Source organism: Hetaerina americana, unplaced genomic scaffold (genome assembly GCF_022747635.1).
Source record: "Hetaerina americana unplaced genomic scaffold, ioHetAmer1.1.p SCAF_9, whole genome shotgun sequence".
Lineage (NCBI taxonomy): Eukaryota > Metazoa > Arthropoda > Insecta > Odonata > Calopterygidae > Hetaerina > Hetaerina americana.
This window is the reverse complement of record NW_027287538.1, coordinates 18167334-18191339: the sequence shown is the minus strand read 5'-3', so window position 1 is coordinate 18191339 and position 24006 is coordinate 18167334. Positions and strand designations below refer to the sequence as shown.

Below are 24006 nucleotides of genomic sequence, written 5' to 3'. Positions count from 1 at the left end.
TAGCAGTACGATGACTTAAATTAAATTTACTAGAGTAAATTAAAAAAATATATTCTGAGGATCTTTAAGATACATTTGTAAACGTTGTCTCTACGATTTGCTTCTTCAGTTGCTTGTAATACTATCAAAGAAGACAGCTAAGAAATATTAAAACAGTTGTTAAATAAATATTATTTATCTTGAGGATTACTTCATCGCCGTCACGACGAAAACACACCATTCAAACGATTATCATGCACCGAAAGGCATTAACGAAAACCTAATAGCTCGCCTTTTGGGGTAATAAATAAGAATAAAATGCTTTAACTTACGTGATCAGTGATAGATGCCACTCTTCAAAATCTGCAAGAAAAAGAGAGATATTAGAATACAATTATGAGTGAACATGGCGAATGAAATCAGCGGGACATTAGGGAAAGTAAACATTTTAAATAATATTGGTTTAGGAAATAAAGGTTGTGAATTTACATGATTATTTTTACGCTACTGGGTGATTTGTTGAAATCATTTGATTTTCTCGATAATTATATTGAGTAATTGGTATAATTGAGAATTAGTAGAATTGTATAATTAGTATCGGTAACAACATTTTCTTAGGTGTGTGTGAAATGCTGAACTTAGACCATGCAGTTTAGTGAATGCATAATTGCGGATTTTATTGACATTTATTAGATGACAGTGCACATTATTATCACTGAAAATTTGGCGATATGAAAGATCTGCGCTAAACTCATCCCGATGGTCTTTCCAGACGATGAGGAGCAGAGTCGAGTGTCTGATTGTGAACACCTAATGCAACGGCATAGGGACGATTCCCCAACCTCCTAACAGTCCCTACTTGGCACCAGCAGACTATTTGTTATTTCCAAAGGGGGAATCCTCCCTAAAAGGACACCACCCTAAGGGCCGCCAAAGAAGCTTGGACGCGTACCCTTAATGACCTTCCAGAATACGCCTACCAGGAAACCTTCGAGTTGTGGAAAGGCCGCTGGCAAAAGTTTGTCGACGCTCAAGGGATTCACTTTGAAAAATTTTTAGGCATTTTAGCAACATCTTAATTATATCTATTTTTACAATAATTTTTATACAAACCATGTGCATATTAGCCATGAGATGAATAAATTCTCATGGTATACGGACACTACACCCGAATGGTTGTGATTATGGTAACTTTAAGGGACGTATTCCCTAATCTCTCCAAAAGAGAGTTTATTTGGACGAACGGGAAGAGGCATTCCTCCTCCGACTAAATCCGTCTTTTAAACATTGCCATTGCTACTACTAGACAACTATGGATACATTTCATGATTTCAAAGACTCATACTCATCTGTGACGTTTTTCCTGACGCTTCATTACTATCTGAACAAAGTCCAATATAACGAAAGGAACATAATCTAAATGCTTTTCAAAGATTTTAACTTCTTAATATTCACCTATTTTAGAACTCGCGAGAAAAACCATTGCAATTATCTGAGGGGATATTTATTGAAGCAGCTCATAAATTAATTGCATCGCCTGAAGAATTCTTGGAACACGGTAATACGCATACGTACATAGGTAATTGTAACGGTATTCGTTATATAAATTTAGGGGAATAAATCTTATGAACTATTATACATTTCATGTAATTATAAATAATCAAAGGTTGTAAATACAAAAGAGCTGTATACTCGTATATCCTCGGAAATTTGGGCATGTATGCATCTTATTGTATCCATTACACTAAAGTTCTTTCGTCCTGTGAATTCTTTTACTAGCGCGACTTTTGTTGTTTTTAAATAAACTCTGTCTATTACTTTTCAGTCCTACTTGCTTTGTCATATACTGTGAGTATCGGAATACATGCAATGGGTTTTAACGTGAAATTAGTTTAAAACAACACAGCGATTAACTTAAGTTTTGTTAAATTTTCTCTATTAACATAACTCAATTTTCATTTTTAGGCATACATAGTTAATTAATTAAAATATTTAAATGCTATTTTCGGCTAGCTTCGAAAAAAACTACGATCATAGCTGCTGAGGCTGAGAGAAATCTGAGAAAATTTTGGGCAACAATGAAAGCACAATATCGCAGGTTGCAATTTAATTGAGTATACATAACATTAGCAATTTGAAGATAGCCTGGGGACGGCTGTATAATTCTTCACATTAAATCATTCAAGGCTATAGTTTAGTGCGAACAAAAATGAATAATACTATTGACATGTTGAAGGTGAACAATACGTAAGCTCGTATTTTCTAATAGTAAACAAAAGTTAACATGCCGATTCATTGCATCTAAAGTTTTAGTGCCATTAACTCTTTTAAATGCAGAAATCATAGCACATTCTTAATGTATCAGCGATTACATTTTCATACTTCCTTAATGTATACTCAATACATTTTTGCCTATGCCTATGAAACTTTAAATTCAAATTATTGTTTTTAAAAGTCGATTAAGGATGTGTAAATACAATTCTTGGAAGACACTTTATTATGACTTCAAATCAACTGACAGTTACAGAACTCATCGTTCGGAAATCTACACGCCGAAATGTTTGCTGTTAGCTGAAGCTACTGTTCACAACGCCTGTTCTCAGCCATATAAATGCGCGATATTTTCTGAGCAATCTATTGACTCTATTATAACTTGCATAGATACTTCAATGGTGAAATGGACCATTCGAATTATTTTTGAAAAAATTAAGTCATTAAGCCGTGCGTTCAAGGGAATTATTGATGCGCTCATTCAAAATACCGAATCGAGTGACGCATTCCGACATCTTGGATTTGATTAGGGACGACTCTACCGTGTAGAACGTCTTCGGCTATTCCCTTTCTAGGTTGTTGCAGGGATCAGGGATGCCTGACGTTGGAGAGAAAGAGTATCGTCTGAGAATACAACGTAGGTCAACAACGAGGGTCAAACAACGTAGAGCAGAGATGGTGGGGGTTAGTCATCCCCCTGGGAAATTCTTCGAATACGACCCTTACACACTCATTTAGTTAAAACCATTTACTAGAGAGTTCAATGTTGCCACGCTTTTCTATGTAAAAGCCAAACAAAATCTAAAATTGAAATACAAGCTTCCAAATGTACGAGCCATCAAAAGTTCAGAGGCGACACTTATTTTCCACTTAACAAGTTATACTTTTATTTTTTTCCCTGTGCTCCGTTACCCCATTGCTCCAGGTGCGATCATGGAAAATTTAGCTGTGTCCTGGGTTAGCTAAGCATAAGTGGACTATATGAGTATTATACTGTTTAAGAAGCTTTCAGTTTGGTTTCTACTTCCTTAAGATATGCAGTAAGTTTAATTTTCAGGATGGGAAGAGGTTCATAAGGTAAGATCAGCAGTCAGTGGTTTACGTAAGTCAGATTTTTCTCTTTCCACGTTTTTACACTAAATGAAATTGTTCCAAGGTATAGGGCCATGTGTATTTTAGTTCAAAGTTCAGGAAGTGGTAACTAAGTTTGATTTCCGCGATGTTTTCCTCCAGTGTTACATTGAGTATGACACATGGTGTTCATGCGTCATACGATGATAAGTATTGAGACCTGGCTTAAAGAAAATGTAAGAGGATTGAGGACAAATGAACCGCCTTCGTTCATGATTCAACCTAAAAAGTGAATGAAATTCAAACATTAATAGTCAATTAAACAATTCGCTCACGGTTTGAAATGGGAAGATTACTAAAAAAACTCGTTGAAGCTCTATATCAACCGTAAACGAACGCTAGAATTACAGCCGAGATTGGTTCCAAAACTAAAAGGTTTACGTGGGATATACTTAATTAAAATTCAGCACTGTAGATGTGTCTGGATTCATAAAGCAAGTATTTCCCACGAAGTGCCAACAACCTCAAAATAAGACCGTTGTTTTTCACTCTGCAAATATCCTTCAGAACCCTCTTCAGGGAAGTACAAGCGTTGAACACTGAGAGGATTCGGAATAAAATATTCAAGGGCGTAATGGGACGAGGTGCCCAGAATCGTGGGATGCCTTGCATTTCGGTGATTTCACATCAGGCTGCAAACAAATCCTTTGGGTTCCCTGCCCGGTGGTTTACCTGAAAGCTGTGAGATTCTCCACACCCCCCACACCCCCCACTCCCCGTGCACCCTCCTACCGCGTGCGGGGGAAGCGCATTCAACGAAACTGTTTGGTAAACATGCATTCCCTTTTGCGTTCCGTTGCACGTATTCCTTTTCCATTATACATAGTGTTTATCCTCCAAGGATTCATTGGTCGAGAGGGAAGGGAAGGAAGCGGAGTAGCTCGAGGTTGAGGATCGGAGGGGCTGGGGATGGGGTTCGGGGGGTGAGACGGGGGTGGGGGGGGGAGCGGAGAGGAGAATCGCTCCCGTAAGATGATGGCGGAATACGATGAGGATATTAATTCCTGGGTTTAAACACACCGACAGGCGAGGGCAGCGCCGCCGGACGAAACAGGTCAAAAGGTGAAAACAAGCGTAGGGCGAACTGCACGGCGATCTCGATGAAAGGCGGACGTCAGAGAGGGTAGGTTTCAAAAAAAGGGGGCCGAAGAACTTGGTGAGGGATTAGGGTACGGTTCCATCAACCCTTCGCTGATGCCCACTCTCTTGATTCGCAATCGATCCATAACATGAATTAGTTAATGCAAATCATTAGTAATTGGAACCGGGAAGCCACTGCTAAACATCAAAGGCGGAGGGAATTACTTTGCAGCAAGCAGAACACTTTGCTTAGATGGGCAATATTTTGAAGGAGATCAGTATTTAGGGAAAGGTATTAGGGAAAGATACAGTTAGAATATGGATGGATAGCATAGGGCATGTGATGAGTCGTATTACGGCATCAACCACGCATTTAAAAACAAGAAACCATTTAGGTACGAGAACATACGTCTGATTAGACTCAAGTACACATGCACTTTCGTTCATACACAAATCATGCAACAATTGATGCTTCCGAGTGAATCATTGAATTTTACTTTTGCAGCTTAAATTTTCATGTGTTTTGGATCGATTTTACGATGATTATGCATCATACAAGCAAAGAACGAGCACTTGAATCCGTGGGTGACTTTTGTTATTACCTCTCATTTTATTTATGTGGTAGAATCTAACAGTGCACTTTGTACCCATAATAATTCCCTCGGTGTCGCAAGCATGGTGAATCTAGTCGAAAAGATTGTCAAATCTAAGAAGATAAAAAGTCTCAAGAGCGTGAAATCACGTATAAAACAATGCATAAATGTATTCATAGGAGAGATAATCGTGAAGGCCTGGTATTATGGATGAAATTAGCGAAAGGGGAGTACAGTTTTCCGGCATGGCTCCCCGAAATTCATGCATTTCGGGCTTTACCCACCCCGAAGTGGGAACGGGGGATGTGTGCATGCTATTTTTTCCCCGGAAATCATAACGATGATAGTGTCCCCGCGGTACGGCTGCACTCGTAATCAAGTTCTATTCCAACGGAGGGTGAAATTGAGTGCCGCGCCCACCCGTCTCTGAACCTTCTCGGCCCCGAACACACCATTTTGCGAAGGTAAGGCACCACGCAGGCAGACGGAAGGCTTAATTCGAACGGAAACGAAAGGGGTCCCCCGGACGACGCAAGAGTTTCGGATGGAAATGAGGGGGCACCCGGGGGTAAGGGGGGTGGGGGGTTTGGAAGGGACCGCGGAGCGTTTAAACTGTGGTCGGGGGACGTGGACGGGAATCAAACCGCAAATAGAATGTTCGCTGGCGAGCGGAACGCGCGGTTGGGGCTAAAATTTACATTTCGCCCAAGACACCCCGCACTAGTGCCGAACTCCCGAGGCGACCCTGTGGGGTAACCGCCCGGAGGGTTGAAGAGTGTGGCTCGGAACGGTTCGGGGAACGGAAGCGAGGGTGGGATACTTCTTTTGCCCCCATCCTCTCTCGTTAAGTTCTCCTCGACGATGACCTCCATTCAAACCGCAGCGTGCGAGGAACGTCGCTGAGTTTTGGCATTTAAATTGACTAGAATTCTGAGAATCAGTGTTTTCAAAAAAAAAAGTGAGAGGAGAAAGTGAAAGGAGTCGATCATTATCTCCCTTCCCTCTGTATTATTAATATGTAAAATGAAAAAGCAGTTAACGAGGTCGAGAATAAGATAAATGTAGAGACGGGGAGTGTGCTGAGTTTTGCGAACGACGCGTCAATAATTCTGATAAAAAAAGAAAAACTCGCAAGGACTGAGATGAGAGAAGACATAAGTGGTGGTCTGCATTCAAGGCAAGATATACCCGCAGTTTTAAAATAGATTTACGAAAAGACACAATTGAACAAGTGAAAGTTTCGCTCTTTAGAAATATGTCACATATTGGATGTACTAGTATTGACTGAAAATAGTACACAAATAAATGCAAACAATGTAATTCTAAAGGAGCAGCAATGCCGAGTTAGCCATTCTAGTCAACTATAGAACTAAGATGAATTGGACTATGTGTAAGGGTTAACACATTCGGGCAGCATTGGCCTTGGGCGTGAGAAGCCAATGTGACGTCAGGAGAAGAATTGTGCTGAGCAAAGGGACACTTAAAGGAAAGATAATCGGCTCCATTTGTCTATAAAAATGTGTGAAGAAGAAATGAACAGAGAGGTGAATATTGTGACACTACTTAGAACCGTAGCATGGCGTTAGAAGTAGGATGATAAGCGTAGGTCAGAGGCCTTGCAGATATGGACAGGGGAAAATAAAATGGAACAATAATAAGCGACTCAGTTTTCAATACATTTGAAGATTAGAACTAGCTACTAGCAGAAATACAATGATTAAGATAGATAAAATGATACCATGAGAGTGATTTAGATGTTATGAGATTTTAAATACTGATTAAGAGAGGTTGAAGTGGGAAAAAGAAACAAAGGCTTTTAAGTCGGCATTAAAGCTGATACAGAATGAAGAATTTATGAATATACAAAAAAGAAAATAATGTAGGGCGAACAAGACGAAGTTCACGCGAAATCTAATACGTAATAGTAGTAAGGGACTGTCCAAAACCTATTCCTTGATAGGTGGATTACCTATGACAGTGTAGACTCCGAGCATTGATATAATTGGAAAAATTCTTATTATTCGTACAAGGGCTCTCACACCTTCTTCAATCTTCCATTCATTGCTCTTTTTACTTCAACCTTGAAATAACTGATTCCTCCGAAGTTTATTGTTAAGAAATAAGTTTACCTTTTTTCCTGCCAATGCCTTTCATTGGTATCACTCTTCGAACTCTTTGGACCTCATTCCCACTGATTTGATTGTTTCATATTTCATCCTCATCATCTTTTTGTAGTGGTGCATTTCCAAAAATTATTCATCCTATTTTCTTTGAAGCACCTACCGACTACAGCCGCAGAAAGAGCGCATTTGGTATATAACCTCTTTCTCTGCATCAATATTAGTTTTATTTAGTGTAACATTTCGCAATGAATCTTACGGAAAAGCTGTTACATATGATAAAAGATTTTCCAATGTGCAATCAGATAAATTGCTACTATTTATAACTCTCTTCTCCAATGAGAATAATATTTCCGTAATGACAATAGAAAGGTGTCTTAGTCGGTAAAAGAATCAAATCACCATCTTAATGATTGTGACCATTATTAGAATTGAAATAATAAAAAATAAAAAACGTCGTCCGAATCAAGTTGTGGAAACGATGTAAAACTAATTTTGAAACTCCAAATCATCGAAGAGTTACCATAAGTTGTACTGGGTTAATCCATGGGCCATTAATTTGAAATGGACCTGTGTAAACCCATTGCAATTTATATTTGTTCACCCGCCAATTCCCAAAAGTGTGGTATTAAATAATGAGTTGCTCGATAATAACGCATTTCATTCCGAATCACTCAAGTACGTGCCAAACTAAATAGAGGCTGATTTTCAAAATCAGTATCTTATCAGAGTCTTCCTGAACGACCGGCGCCGATAAATCTGCTTGGCTATTATAGTTTATAGAATAATTCCTTTGAATATTAATAGCACGGCGTATCTACAGAGAGTGAGTATCCAGGGTTCCAATCAAAGATCTTGAATTTCGTAGTATAACTATAACTTTGTTGGCTTTCATCTCATGAGAAAACTATACGAATAATAAAAAAAACGTGGAAGACTTTAAATATGAAAAACAAACATGCAGAGGGATATCATTTAAAAAAAAAGATCTTTTCATCAATTTCAAATCAGCCCAAAAACTCATTTCGAGAAATTTTGTCGACAATTCTGCTGGTCGTACCAAAAAGCGTAGACAGAGACATTAATTAACGCAGACGATATTTTTTACAGTTGTGTATTTTTATGGTGCAGGCTATAAACTTTTTCGCCTAGCCGAAGGATATGCACAGTTCTGGACAAATTCAACAAAACACCTTTTGGCCCCCAACGACGGATTCTCAAAGCACAGAACTTTCTCACAGAAAACATTTTGTAAAATACGCGAAGTGCTTATTTCATACCCGGAGAGATTATTTCAAAGATCAATTATAGAAGCAAAATAGCATGTTTTTGAAAGAGGACATATTTTTAGCTTAAAAATTCAAATTTTAATTAGGATAAAATTAAATTTAGGCTGAACCAATATCTCCCGTCCATCTTGACACCGTCCTTCGGGGCTTACGTACAATATGAGCATAAATGAGGGTCAAATTCGTGTGTATTATGTGAAATATTCAATCATTTTCCTAGAATTTCTTAATATTTAATAATGTACAAATACTTATTACGTGTTGATATATAGAACTGAAATTCCACTATCAATATGGTATATCACAATGGATTTTAATTAATGATCTCAATAATATGTTATATGTAAACATGTTTAAGATTTCAGATCCACTCCTGGTATTGTTCAGTTTCTTGAAAGAAATCGGTATTATACATTTATAAATACTCTGACATTATATATTTTTTCAAAATGTTCAAATACCACATAACTACAAGTTTATTTTGTCTTAATTTAATGCAAAGTTCGTTTTCCGCTTACTCTGACATTTATTTTTGAAATACAGCACCATTTCTAGATGGTGGCGAAATATTTCAAAAGTTTAATTTCATAAAACGCAATACTTGCAGAACCATTCCGTTTGACACACACATTATTGCAGTAATATGACCAGAAGATATCAATTTATTTTCATTTCAAATATATACTATTATTGCGACATTAGTCATTTTTTGTGGTTAATGCTGATAATAAAGCATATATATTGTACACAGAGCTGAGGTGTTCAAATGAATATGTTCATCAATTGCCAACAGCTGTCTCAACGAAACACACATATGGGCGAAAATAACTACAGTCTGCTTCTTAGAACGCACGAAGCATTATAGAGAAGTAATGGCCATTTTCTCATATTGAAATAATGGCGGGTCTTAACAAAGTTATATACAAGAAGAGCCATCTAGAGATAGTTTCCAAAGCCACTGAAGTTGTTGTTTTTCGATTCAATAGCTGTTTGCCTGTCGGCGAAGGCAGATAACAATGTCCGCGTAAATTGTTGCTCTCTTCAGTTGAGATTTGCGAGCTATTATTTTATTTTGATATGCGAAAGGATCATCAGTTGTCCTAATTCATCACGAGTTGTGCCTAGTTTATGGACCTAAAATAACTAGTGAAGGAAACATTAGACAATAGTGTCGGACTTCAGAGATGGCCGCAAGACATTGCATGACGAAGAGCAGAATGGCAGACCCAGTATCCGGAACGATGAAACAGTCCAACAAGTGGACATTAACTGCAACCTAATCGACGATTGGGGATTAGTGTCCTGGCTGATACATTTTTTCTTGTTGGACACACCACTACTTACACGATCATTACGGAAAAGCTCGGATATCACCAGGACATATTTGTGTGCAAGATGAGAAACGAAAATACAGGGTGCGTTTCAAAAGTAATGCTATTGTTTTTTCAAAATAATTTATTGAGCAGATTTGCACAAACACTTAAAATTCTTCAAAATACTGTCTTTGGGCCACATTGTTGCCACTTTTGCTGGTTGACGGCCGCCCAGAGTGATATTCGTCGTGAACCACTTCCCGGCTCTCCTCAATGGTCTTTAACCACCTCGAAACTTGTGAGTAGAACAAAGCAGAGTCCCCTTAAACCTCACGAATCATTTAGTTAGTCTCCTCAAGAGTTTTTTTCTGTTCAGCTCAATGCTTAGTTATCGCGTAACGTTTCTCGAGCGTTGATTCCATTTTCTTCGTGACACGGTCGGCGCGCAGAGGTTTACAATAACTAACGTCCTGCCGTTTCCACAGCATAGAGAGCACTGAGACCGGTTTCATGGCAAAGCTTAGGATCTCCTCCACCTACTACAAGTAATTTGATCCCACTCTAATCAATAGGAACGGCGCGGGAAATTTAACTGCATTACTTTAGGAACGCACCTTGTAATTATCGACCAACTCAAAGAACAAATAAAGTTGAAATGACGAGTGTTTTTGGACCGCTATCGAAAAGACGAAAAGGTATCAGTTTGAAGATGACGAGGAACTCAAGACCGCCGCCGCCAACTGGCTCATTACCCAGGACGTGAACTTCTAGGCTGAGAGATTGTAGAATCTGGTGCAGCGTTATGAAAAGTCCTTAGATGTGAACGGAAAATCTGTACTAAAGAATGGTGTAGTAGATGTGCAGGAAACGAAATCCGTCAAGCATAAACTTTTTCCAAAGAATATATATTTTAATACGACGAAACGGCTGTTAATCTTGGAATATGTCTCGTATGGTTGTGCTTGGTGAAGAGATCCAAGTGAATGTATTTCTGCACCATCGTATAGCCATATCCATCCAAAACCTAACTTTGCCAGTAGAAACTAAAAAAAATATTTGTACCTTTGCATAGCCTGGTCCATACAAAACCTATCGTAAATTAGCCGGTAGAATATTAAAAAATATTATTAGTTATCAACAGTAAAATACCACTGAGTAAATTTTTGACCGTAATTTTAATTCAATGACGATGGTTCGACACCTAGTGTCATCATCAAGGGCCCTGATAATGACTCGAGTTGTCAAAACGATTCGCCGAAACTTCACTGAAATTTTCATATCTGAAATAGTAGCTATTATTCAGAGCTATGTACCTCTATTGCTTCATAGCTTATTTCCACATGGGCTTAAAATTGCCAAAACATTGAGATATTCTATAGTTTACTTCAAACATTAACATTTAGTTAAATTTCGTTGATGTGATGACTCATAAGTGTTTACGATCTCACACACGAACGATGGACATATACACGTATCTCCAATTATCCCATTACACGGTCGTACGAGTCGTCCCCGTCCAGCCACTTTCCTGTTTCTCTAACCTTCCATCTCTCCCTCGCCACCTAAATTGGACCCTGCTCATTCCCCTACAAGCCACAAAATGCTCCAGAACTCCGTGACCGTGAGAAAGAATTCTTTCCGTCCCAGTGCTCCTGTGAGAGTGAGCAAGGCTGAGCCTTGAATAAGAAAAGCGGTTTCCTTTGTCCTTCTCTTTCCTTCCCCCAGCTACCTTGTCGTGTACTAATATGACGCCAAATGTTCACACTACCTCCGGGGAGAAGGGAGGAGTCAAACGTTTAATTAGGATTCGTCATTTTCTACGGACTTAACCTCCCTCCACTACCTGGGCGAACGAGCCAAGCGTGTCCGTGTGTTTTTCCTTGCGAGAGCGGCACCGCGCAATGGCCTGTCTATCTTCCATGTCGCCCGTGAAGGGCGGTGAAGGATCCGAGAGACCACTATCGTTTCCCCAATTGCGACGGTCAGGAGAAAATTGGCTCCGATGAAATTGTTTATGTACTCATTTTATTTGAGTTGTGTGAAACTGGGACGGTCGGAGTGTTTTGGATTCCGTCCAGAAATGGCCACCGCATTCCTACCTACCAACGCCCTCCTTCCGTGAACTACATATCAATCGTCATGAGGCGTGGTTTACCAATAAAATCAACCAAATACAGATATGCAAACCAAAATAAGACAATGATTTATCGAGTTCTTTTCAAACAGTCAAGTTGAATTCTTCTTATAGGGCTTAAGCACTGCCACAATTCTAATCCCCACCCTACACACGGCACGAATTTCCATTACACTGATTATTACAATCGTATAATTCTTCACTTCACATGCTTCCTACATGCCACCCTCAATTAATTTTTTCCGCATTTTTTGAACTTTTCTCAAGACACATTTCATCTCCCCATGACATGCCTAGAATAACTTCGTTTGCTCTTCTTTCCGGTTCACGTTCGAGCCAAAAATATGCAATTTTACATTGGCATTAGCAGTACTTCGTAGGGTAAAGGGAGATCTACCGAACCTTATAGGAGAAGGGGATTGAGATGATCGGGCAGGTGAATCCGTCGACCATCCGTCCATTTTCTCAGCTCTACTCGGATTCCTCCCTCGAGTTTCCTTAGGTGGAGGCTTTGTGCCGACAGGACGTCTTGGGAAAGGGGGGGAGGGGAGAAGAGCCTTTGGTTGGCGTCAGAAAGGGCCAACCCACCCTCATCTGGTATATCCTTTCAAGTTAAGGGGTTCACTCGACCCTACCTCTCGCAGATCATATTTACTCCGAAATTCACGGTAGTTGACCTGGTATAAAACCTGACGGTTCCAGGAATGCCAAAAGGTGTCTGTTCAAACAGGCAATTGGATATGACCCAGGAAAAATGTTCGAATTACAGACAACATGGTTTCCATAATATGGAAGAAAAGTATACAGCGCTGAAGCAAGTACCTATGAGTTACGTCTCTTTTGATTCCACTTATAACATGGTTATTTTTAGTAACTAAGATCACACCTATAAGTCGCTATATAAGTTCACGCCACCCCATGCGAGTTATTTCAAAGTGCTGAGTTACCTAAATTTAGATACTCAACTATGTACTAGTTAATAATTTCCAGCCAACTGATATCAGTTTCAAAAACCTCAGCTAAACAGCCAAAAACATTACTTGGTTGTTTTGGAGGATTACTGAGAACAATTTCCAAAGCAAAAGATTCAAAAGCGTTTTAATCCGTTTGAGAAACTACTGCTTTTTCCAGGTAAACCCTTCACTTGTTCAAGCCTCGCCCTCTGCGTTTACATATTTTGGGCTTAAACAAAAAAGAGAGTGGCTAAATAAAGATATCCCTTCGAATATTATGATACAAATTATTAGCAATAAAAGCTTTACACTATATCCCTCTTCACTGAAAATCCTCCCACTATTCCGGATAGAACGCACCTATCTTTTACTTCGATTCACGATTTTTCTAGCCTCCTATTCAGGATGAACTATTCCAATCGCTCTCATGCACGATAATAAAATACCACACGATTAGGTATTTATCATTTACCTTTCTCTCTTCCCTAAAAAATTCCATAAATATACCCTGGATAAAACGTTAACTTCGTAATCTCTGGCCTTCTAACGACGGATGGCCTTTATCCTGAACATTAACATCTAAAACGCAACCCAGAAAGCCACTGAAACGTTGGTGAATCCCAGAGAAAAAGAAGAAAAAAACTTTCATCTCAAAACTGTATCAATTATATTTACGAGTAGAGGCTTCTTTTAGGATACTTTGAGAAACTAATTTGGGAAATGCATTTGAGCATTCAAACTTTTTTCGTACCAAAACAGTTTTCACTCCACCCTCCGTTAGGTAATTTTCTCTCCCATGTGCCACCATGAACCCTAGAGCTTCTGCGTTCTCTGTGGCCTGGCAAATTCTTTGCTTTCTCATAAAGGGCGGACTTATTATTATTCTGAAAAAGGATGAAGCCCTTTGATCTTTTTTACGAGAGAAAAGGCTCTGTGTTAGTGTCTTACTTTTGAGTAGCCACTACTTGAATGAATTCGGAGTGTGTACACCTGAAAATGATGCGATGTACGCAAGGAGGAAGAGAGGCAGCATAATTCTGTTATTTTTTGGAGTTGTCAAATTAGGACAAAGAAGAGAAACCTGGTAGCCCTTGTATTCATTGACTGAAAAAAATCTTTTGATCTCTTAGATCTCAAAGTTCTTGTAGATACATTGTATGATGCTGAAAGAAGAGGCTCTCTTTCGAATAAGCTAAAATGTTACATGAGCGGGAGAAAACTTTGTATCGGAATATAAAAAAACAATAAGATGATGTTTTCCTCAAGGGGCCATCTTGGTTTCCAGAGTGTTAAATAATATCACTGTTTAAAGAAATAAAAGCTTTTGAAAATAACTTCGGCAATAAACAAGGTTTTGTTGCTGGATTGATCAATGAAAATCTTCTGGAATGCTTCGTTCATTGGAAGTAAATGCCCCCGTTGCTCTATTCACAATTACATTACCATTAATCGACAGGACAATCATAAAAATTCTGAAGGGAATTCAATATTTCCATAATGGCCAGTATAGCAAACTTTGGAAGAGCTCTCCTCTGGAGAACGAAAATGAGTATAAATATGCAAACAGGACAATTTATACCCATTTTAAGTTTCGTTAGCATGTAATGGGTAATTAATAACTTAAGGAAATTTTATAATTAAAAATTGAGCTCTATTTTTTCAATAGAAACAAACTTTTTCTCCGATTTATTTTCCATTTAATAGGCCACTTTAAATTTTGAAAAGTTCAAGTTTAAGTATTAAAAGAATGAATTCATAATAAGCAAATTATTATAATTAAATTTATCTCCGAAGACAGGAAGAAGGAAAAAATTCTAATTTGATAAAGGTACCACAATTCTAAAAACTCTTTGTCTAATTCCTGTGAATACCCTAGTCCGAAATTTTTCATAGGAAATCTACGTCATATGTGATTACAAATATAAGAAAATTTCATCACAACGCATTCAACAAATAATTAAATACTATGCATAAAATACCCTTGCATAATATTACATGATAAATTGGCTATAATAAATACACTACCGAGTTATTCAACGAACTTAATTATAAATAAAGCATGACAATTTAATTTTTTAAATCTTCATTTCGTCTAATAATAATTTTCATTTTCCAACGAAAATAAATATATGCTGATAAATCTATGCATAAGTATAAGGTACATGTATCACCTTATAGTAATATCCTTTGTTGTTTTATTCGTGGATACTGGATGATAATGTAAATGATCGCTTTTGACAGCTGATGAGAAATCTCGAGGTGTTGTTCAGAGTCGAAATTGCAAACTATGTGATAATATAGCGCACGAGCTTCATGGAGATCAACTCACAGGGTTAGTGATAGCAGCTAAATGAAGGATTTTTAGCCATTTACAGTAAATTAAAAAAAGGATTCTCCGAATATAAAAAAGTTTTGAATAATTAATGTATATTGTTAATGTAATGCTAATGTTCCCAGAAACACTGCGTATTTTTACTCTTCTTATAAAACCATAATATCTGCATTCTTTTACATGCTCAATACTCAAGCATTAAATGTCTCCTTTTTATCTTTGGTCTGCTTTTCCGGTGGCACAAATCTCTCATCCACAGGCTTGGATCTAAACGAAACAAGATTGGCTTCACGTACTCACAAACCAATATTCCTCGATAAGAGTATTTTCCCGAACAGGATATCTTACAAAATCCTACTTAGCATGAAATAATTGAACTTGAAGTCATGAGTAGTGAAATTCGAAAGCAGCTTTGGCTACAATCGTAAAGTACGAACATTTCCGCGATTGAATCTTTATTTGCAAACAGTTTGACGTTCGATATTATAGGAATGGCGGAAAGCAGCAATCTTCAAATCAGTCGTTAATTATGGTATGTGATTCAAGGTGACCAGGAGGGAGCCATATGGGAGCTGTCAAAGCACTGAAAGGTAAACGGAAGGCCGATTTGCGTCATTATTCGGTCCTCGCAGCAAACGCAGTTCTCTTGTATACGGAAAGAGAATGAGAGAGTGTTTCTATCCCAAAAAGGTGGTTCTTTCCTTGGTGGGGATTACGAATTTTATCCCATTGTGTCATCTGATCCTAGGGATGATTTTACTGGAAGAGCATTCTTCGGGTAAAAGTGGTAGGGTTATTAAATCATAATAGCTCTGACGAAAAAATACTTTATCACCTAAATGTTCTGCTGGCAAAGTTTTTCTACCCGTCTCGTAAATTATTATTTGACTCTTCCATCGTAATTTGGGTCGAAAATCATAATACTGCAAAAAATATATGATATAACAGTGGCATCACTCTTCATATTTACTTTTGGAGAAATGCGGTATTCGAACTCTTTCATGAAATTCAAGAGAAAAGTTACTATAATCCTTATGTGCACCGTGAAGAAATAGCGTTTTTTTAATTAAACACATTTGTAACCGGTTGATCCCATACAATTTAAGAGGAAGAGCTGGTGGTGAGACATATGCAGTTTTCCAGGCTGATTCTCGGTTAAGCCTTACAGGCAGAAATGGAAATGGGCGATATACAATCAAAATAGCGGGAATTTTATTTGGCGTCCAATTAAAATTCCGAGGTAAGAATATCTTATTAACACTGACACTATCGCTATAAGTGACATACTTATTTGCCATTTACCATTTACCATTTACCATTTGCCAGTTACTATCAGGCTCACAATGGCAAACTTTTCTACAAAAGAAAAACTTATACTCGTATGCATTGAAAATTAGAGTTACTTATTGATTTGAGATAAAACAGACATTTTTGGTTCTATTTAAACTGTAGGGAATAAATACCTTATTAGTTCTTTTCTTATCAATATTTTGATGTTTTAAAACGAAAATATCGCTAATTAAAGCTTTCATTTTGGCACTTAAATAGGAAGCTTTGATGATAACTTAATTAAAGCTTTTGGGATTTTACCTGGCCACCACCACCATCAAGTGATAATGCAACAAAAAATAAGAGTAATTTCTGAAGCTGACAAAAAATCATAGAATCCAGAATTCTGGCAGGAAACAGACTCACACTTCAATCTTACAAATATGCTAGATATTAGAGTAAAAATATTTGATGCTATTGATAGCTCTAAAATTCTATTACTCGTATGTTAATGTAACCAAGAGGTAATAATACTAAGGTAACTGAGAGATAACTAATAAATACTAACTTAACGAAGAGGATTACTCCTCCGGCCATAAGGGAAATACCATTTGGTATCCCACGTGTAATTGATGCAATAATTTCGTGCTTGAAATGATAACTTAAAGAACTGAAAGGTGTAATTCTGAAAAATATTGGGATTATGAATATGTCCTACGTAGTTTTAAAGAATTGACAAAATTTTGTAAACGATGTAATCAACACTTTATATCAATTAACACATACTGTATTCTTTAAAGTATGATAATCATTATTTAAATCTTTAGAATGGTTTAATGCAGCCCTTCATTCTTCTTTATTTAGTGTTAATTCCCTCACCCCCTGATACCTTCTCTGTTTTTTTTCCGTCCTTCTTAATTTGCTCCAAGTATTTGTCCTTTGTTCATCCTTAACGAGATTTTCCCATCTATAATTTTTCTAACTAATTCATTGTCCCGCAAGGTGTGTCCAATCCGTCTGCTTCTCCTTTGCAACAGAGTACTTCATATGGTTCTTTCATCTCCTCTATGTACTTTTTAATATTTCCTCATTCCTCACTTTCTCTGTACATTTAATCTTCAGCCTCCATTTCAAAGGCTTATATTCTTAGCCGGTCCACTTTTCCAACGTGTCATGTCTCTTGCACGTAGACTGCCATACTCCATACGAACGTTTTGCCGTACTGCTTCCTTGTTCGCAACTTAAGATTCATTGAAACCAGTACTTGCCACTCCTTCAGAGACGCCTTCGTATTGAATCATTCTTAATGTCGGTGGAACTTGCGCCATTCCATGTTAAACCGCTGCCCAGGTAGCTGAAAGATTCCACCTCCTCCATTTTCACACTTCGAACTGTAAAATTTGCCTTTAATTTCTTTCTTCCATAAACAAGGATTGTAGTTTTCTTCTTTTTGATTCTCATATTATAATCCCAAAGTACTTGGCTCACATCATTCAGAGTTCCTCGCAGGCCCCCAAGTCTATTCCACCACTGCTACTGCTTCTACCGTACCGTGAACACATCGTTCCATTCCACGTTGTCAAAGCTCTTCCGTAAGTTCACCAATGCTAAGTTAAATGGCTTGTTAACGTATGAAATAATAAATTGAACGCGTCATAAAAACGGTTTACACAAAATGCAGGATTAATAAACCATAAACAGAGTAATCAACGCGAAAGGTCGGTTTGGTAAATGATGTTAGAGTTCACTTAGTACAAAGCCCAACGGAATGTGGAATACCAGGAAAATCACACGGCTTGGGTTGAGCTGATGGCGCCCAGAGAAGCTTGCCCGGGAATCGAACTCGGGCCCTATTGTCAGTGACCCAACGCTGTACCCCTGGACTACCGTAACCTATGCAGCCGAAATACTCAATAAAAAAAAACTAAAAATCAAATTCAAGTAATTTTTAAATGAATTACTTAGTTAAAGCATATGTAGAGTTAGGCTAATGGCATGATATAAAGTACAGGCCACAACAGATAATTGTACTTAAAGCAAGATATATTAAAAAGTCATTTCTGCCTCGGAAAACAGTATTTCTTGAATAGTATGATTGTTTCAAGTACTCTAAGCTATTTTCTAACATTATTTTCCCTCGGTAAAACGATTTTGAGTGGCATTATGACCGATGGTAGATAAGTGAGACGATATGATGATTTACCACAGTTAAGATGCAATCTATCAACCCGTTTTGGCGAGCGCTTCAATGTTTAAATAATTTATTGCTCTCCTCATCAGCACGAGAAAATTTTATTTATGGAAGTCCCCCTTTTCGAAATTTTAACTCGTAGATTATGTTGGTTTTTTTTTATTTCCCAGGAAAATTTTTAGCAACGAGGTAAGTTTATTTTTAACCGCTTCCCCCGCTACGAGCTACCTCCCTCCGCCTGTCCCCTTGCCCCCACTTGAGGGAGAGAAAGAGGAAAAAATGGACAAAATTGGAATTAATGGAAGCAAAGGGAAGGGGAGGGCGAGAGGAGGATAGAGAAGAGATGGCGCTCATGCGTGGGCGAGTGGGGTGAGACGGAGTGGGGCGGGTCCATTCTTCTCCGTCTCTAATTCTGACGCCGTGAACCAACCGTTTCCCTAATTTAATTTTTTCCGCTCAAAAATTTAGCTTCATAAATAATTGATTTATTCCAACAACTGAAACAATTTTTTTTTTACTTTTTTTAACTTATTGCCACTCTCCCTCATCCACGCCCCACTCCGCACTTCCATCCCTTTCGTCAACCTGAAACTCTCCCTACTCGTAATTTGCACAATGCTACGGTTTTAATTCCACCCTTTCCGCGACCCGGGCCGGCAGCTACGCCACCGACATATAAACAGGGCCGACCCTCCCCCCCCCGCCCATGACCACACACACCTTGCGCCCAATTTACAACCCCTCAACTCTTCCACCCCGTGCGGTGTTTCTATTCCGGCTGCCTCCCCACCCCCGCGCACTTCTCCTCCCCCGACCCCTCCCACCTCAAAATGCTTCTCACTGACTGAATCTTCCTCGTGAAGTGTGTGAGAGAGAGAGAGAAAGGCTTTAATCTTTAATATTCCAACGGGACGACTGGGCGCAGCGCCCACGGGTCAGTGCGGTCCGTCTCTCTCACTTGTTTCAGAGAGCTTTGCCTTCCAGTGGTACTCTCGGTCGCCATTATTCTACCTGTGCGCGCAAATGAAACATAAGAATTCTTCTAGTGCCTCGTGAAGCAAAATACCCCTTTCGTTTCCTTCCACTGTTCCTCCGCATTCCCCCATCGCTCTCAGTCAATTTTCACTCCCCTCTCCGTCAACGCGGTACCTAATGAAGAAAATGGGATGAGATTTCCCCTCACCGAACGGAAGAATGATGGAAAAAATGAAGCGTGCCGCCGATAACGATGGCCGGTTTTCGTCGCCCACATCCGGACGAATATGAAACAATGCGTAAAAGATCGTGCAAAGTAATTGATTTGAGCTCAAAATTTGGAGGAAAAGACTACAGAGTTGATGGAGTGACTCCATGTGTCAAGAGATAACATGGGCGTTGAGAGAAAACTGTTCGTATTTATTTGAAAAAAAATCATGGTCATAAACATTGAATACATAATGGCAAAATATTTATGCAAAAACTTCGCGTATATAACCGTAAAATTACAATTCATCTTTCATTAAAATTTCCTGTCCATTACATCCTTCGCTTTTCCATGTAAACTGGAAAATTTATCCCAGCCGACGAGACGCTATGTGGGGGACTTTTCTACTTTCGAAGTATGGCGTGGTAGACGGGCCTAAACTACGTGTTAGTATTTATAGGTATTGTTCCGATGCCAAATATTAAGAGAGGATTTTGACCACTGATTTGTCACCACGTCAGCATATTCCAAATGTTTATAGTGAGACTACGAAAATGAACTTAATTTCAAAATTTCCCAACCAAAATATTCATAATTTGAAGTAAAATATATTATCAGAGGAATGATTATTAATGGTCTGGTCAAAAAACTATCGGATATTCATATATCCGATATCTACGACTAGTCCAATAGCTATATTACTGCTTAGACATATGCACTAAATTTTAACAAATCTTTTATATAAAGTAGGTAAAGAAATGCTCCTATTATTCACTTCCACTCCACTTTTCCACCATAAAATAGCGTCCCAGATGTATTTTTGACGAGCCGGAATTTTTTTCCTCCTGGCACTCCGGATGCCGCTGGTGGCCGTATGCCCTTTGGGAGCCCGATAAGCCACTCCTGGCTTGTCATCAGGTTTCCAGAGATACCACGTTCACCCGCCCACTTATCCGCTAGCGGCAAAAAAAAAGCACGAGATAATTTCCAAACTCGGGGCAATTGTCGTCGCCAAGGCACATTTTAAGGCAATACCTCAGACGTGTAATCAATCTTTTTTGATGCTGTGTCAAGTACATGATACTTGAGCACGCCTGGAGCTTGTTAGAAATTCCGAGAAATGATGAGGAAATTGTTTGAAGAATTTCAAATGAACATGAATGATCTGGAAAAATATGATATGTATCCTGGAGATAGGATTGGTGCTGGGTTTTAATCGACCAGGCATGAACAATATGATACTTTTAGAATGACGGCATGTAGTGAAATTTTAATTCAATACTCATGCCAATATTTCATGCAAATGATGAATATGTAAACCATAAACTTGCTTAAAATTCAATTCCATTCGACTGATCATTATTCTCAACCAGAGACAATACACAGTGTCAGGTGTCACAAAAATTCCCAGAATTACAATCAACCTTGAAACAATAAAACGAAAAGCAATAAATAAAATCCAAACTAAGCCACTACTTACTAAGACAATCAAAGCAAATACAAGCCAATATCATCACAAATTACCAAAAATCACGCCATTCAAACAACGCATCGTCCAACATCGCACTCGGTCAAATATGTGTCCAAACTGTCCAACTTCATACTCTGTCTACGATGACACACCGACAAGCACCAAACTCACACACACTGTCCAATTTCACACTGCCCCACATTGCTTCCAGTCTAACATCGCATGCAGTCGTTTTAAAGCATATCACCCAATCCTTAGTCCAGGGATTACCGTACATCTCCCCTTAGAATACCTAACACCTGATAGAAGGGGCTCAATTAACTCTCAAGGTATTCGGTTCCATTCAACAATATATATATATATATATATATATATATATATTACATATAAATATATATATATATTATATATAAATATATATAAATATATATATAAATAAATAAATAAATAAATAAATAAATAAATATATATATATATATATATATATATATATATATATATATATATATATATATATATATATATTTAAAAATGAAAACTTTTTCTAATTTTTTTTTGTGTTCTTATTATTATTTTAAAACCGAGATCGTTTTTCGAATAAAACTTAGTTTTGAACTATTCTATGCATCACACCTAACCTACTCATCTTTCTCCTGTTTTGCAACCTCTTTCATTTCACTATTCTCCGACATGTCCATTAGGCTGTTTGAACTTTGATGCCTACCGTGTGCATACACGTCTCTCTTCATTTCATTACACTTTTTCCTATCTTTTTAATAAGTCATACGGGTCCTCGTACACGGGAAGAATATTCCAGGATAGGGCTTACCAGGATAATGAAAAGGGAAAGCAAAACTGATATCCGCATTGAAACTTTGAATATCTGACTTTTAGAGAGCAGAGAGATATTCGACGGGCGTCTTTGCGAACGACGCACTTAGTCTGTCTTCCTCAGCTAAATGCCACCACTGCTGGGTGAAAGGACTATGTTTGGACCTTCACTCGTATTGAGGGCAGCCAAAGGGAGGAGGGCAGTCTCGCCTTCGCTTTGCCTCAAGCCATGAACCTGGACGAGACCACACGCATACTGGATTTGATCGGGCGATAATTTTCATCTATTTTCTACAGTAACTCTAATCAAGGGCAACAAACTTCACTGTTCTTATTTCATCCAAACAATGAGTTTTCAAATCCTTAATCACCGCACTACCCCTTACCCTAGTCGGTATTGGTCAAAAACCCCGAAAATTATGAATCGAAGATTGGTGCGGAAGAAATTCGTGCATGTTCATGGATCTTGGTGTGGCCTATTCTTTGAAGTAAACGTAATATGTATCCATTTACAACGGGCATTAACATAAAAATTCAGTTCCAGCTAGCACTCAAATTTCAGATCTCGGTTTTTTGCATTTAATATATTTACAAAGTATTTATAATTCGACAACAATTTCCTTAGTTTCACTTAAAAAAGAGTCAAATAATGATACATTTTACAGTAAGTTGAGGCACGGTTAGGGTTTTCAAACTTATATAGCTATTTAATCAAACTTAATTATGAAGAGAAAATATATTTTTCTAATCTTCATCTACAATCTCACTTACTCCCTAAAGAAAATTACAGTAATCTCTCTTTTAAACATGTGCATAAAATTTACGCTACCTTAGCCATTAGCATCACTTACGTACTACTCGAGTTGTATACCAATCACAGATTGGGGAGGCTCCATAACAGACACACAAGTGTTGAAAAAATGTGATATAGTGATAGAAAGTTAAAATTTCCTAGAGTTTCTCCTTTTACCAAACCTTAACAAAATTTAAAACAAACCTCAAAATTCCCTAATTTCACTCCAACCGTCCATCGCAAACCATCCAAGTTATCACTCTTCAAGGCCATTCGCCTTTGTACAAATGGCAGTTATTAAGTTTTAAAACTACTTCCGCTTGAGAACTCCACTTTGCATTAATCAGTTTCGCATCGCTTTACGCCTTGGTTTAAACTCAGATGAATGTAATAACTTACAAGAAACCACGAAATTTATGTAATTTTATAGTAATTAATCCACAGGGCAAAATTAAAATGGTAATCCAGCGAAACAAATACATAAATATGGCATAACTAGCAACGAAAAAACAAACCTTATTACCCAAACAACTGCACTCAAGTAGTAAAAATAAGAATATTACATTCCTAAAGCTATATCAATTATATTGAATGTTTAATTAATAGCTATATTATTATTTTCATAGTAACTAAAGTTAAATAAGTCCACTGGCTTCGTGATGGAGGATTATATGTATCTTAGTTGGCCATAAGGGATAGTGTTCAATAGTATGCTTGTTAGCACGTACATTTTTACTGCATTTATCTTAGACTAGCTCGGTACATTCTTCTAGGACCCTTCAAACAGTAGCAATTGAGTTTTGATCATTTGGTCTACCTTCCTTCACCTCAAACGTATGCTTTCGCTAACCGAGCTTTGGATACTGGTTTTTTGATTTCACACACAAAGTGCCGCCATCCGTTTCTTTTTCTCTTTCCTCCCTCCTCCTTTCCGTACTTCGATAAAAAATTTGATATAAAAATTAATCCCGGGGCTGGCACTGAATAAAATAAAACGCGACCGAAAAGAGCTCCAAGGGAGACTGCACTGCAGTACTTGATCAAGATCAAGAAATGGCGATCGGAGAGCAATT

General features: G+C 38.0%; 1 protein-coding gene across 1 annotated transcript in view; it reads right to left on the bottom strand.

The window, feature by feature from the left end:
* LOC139698710 (insulin-like growth factor-binding protein complex acid labile subunit) overlaps positions 1–24006 on the bottom strand; it is a 1245847-nt gene that overhangs the window by 606471 nt on the left and 615370 nt on the right. The window contains exon 6 of the mRNA XM_071597590.1: positions 312–342. The gene's annotated coding sequence lies outside the window, so the exon portion shown is untranslated. The remainder of the gene's footprint in view (positions 1–311; positions 343–24006) is intronic.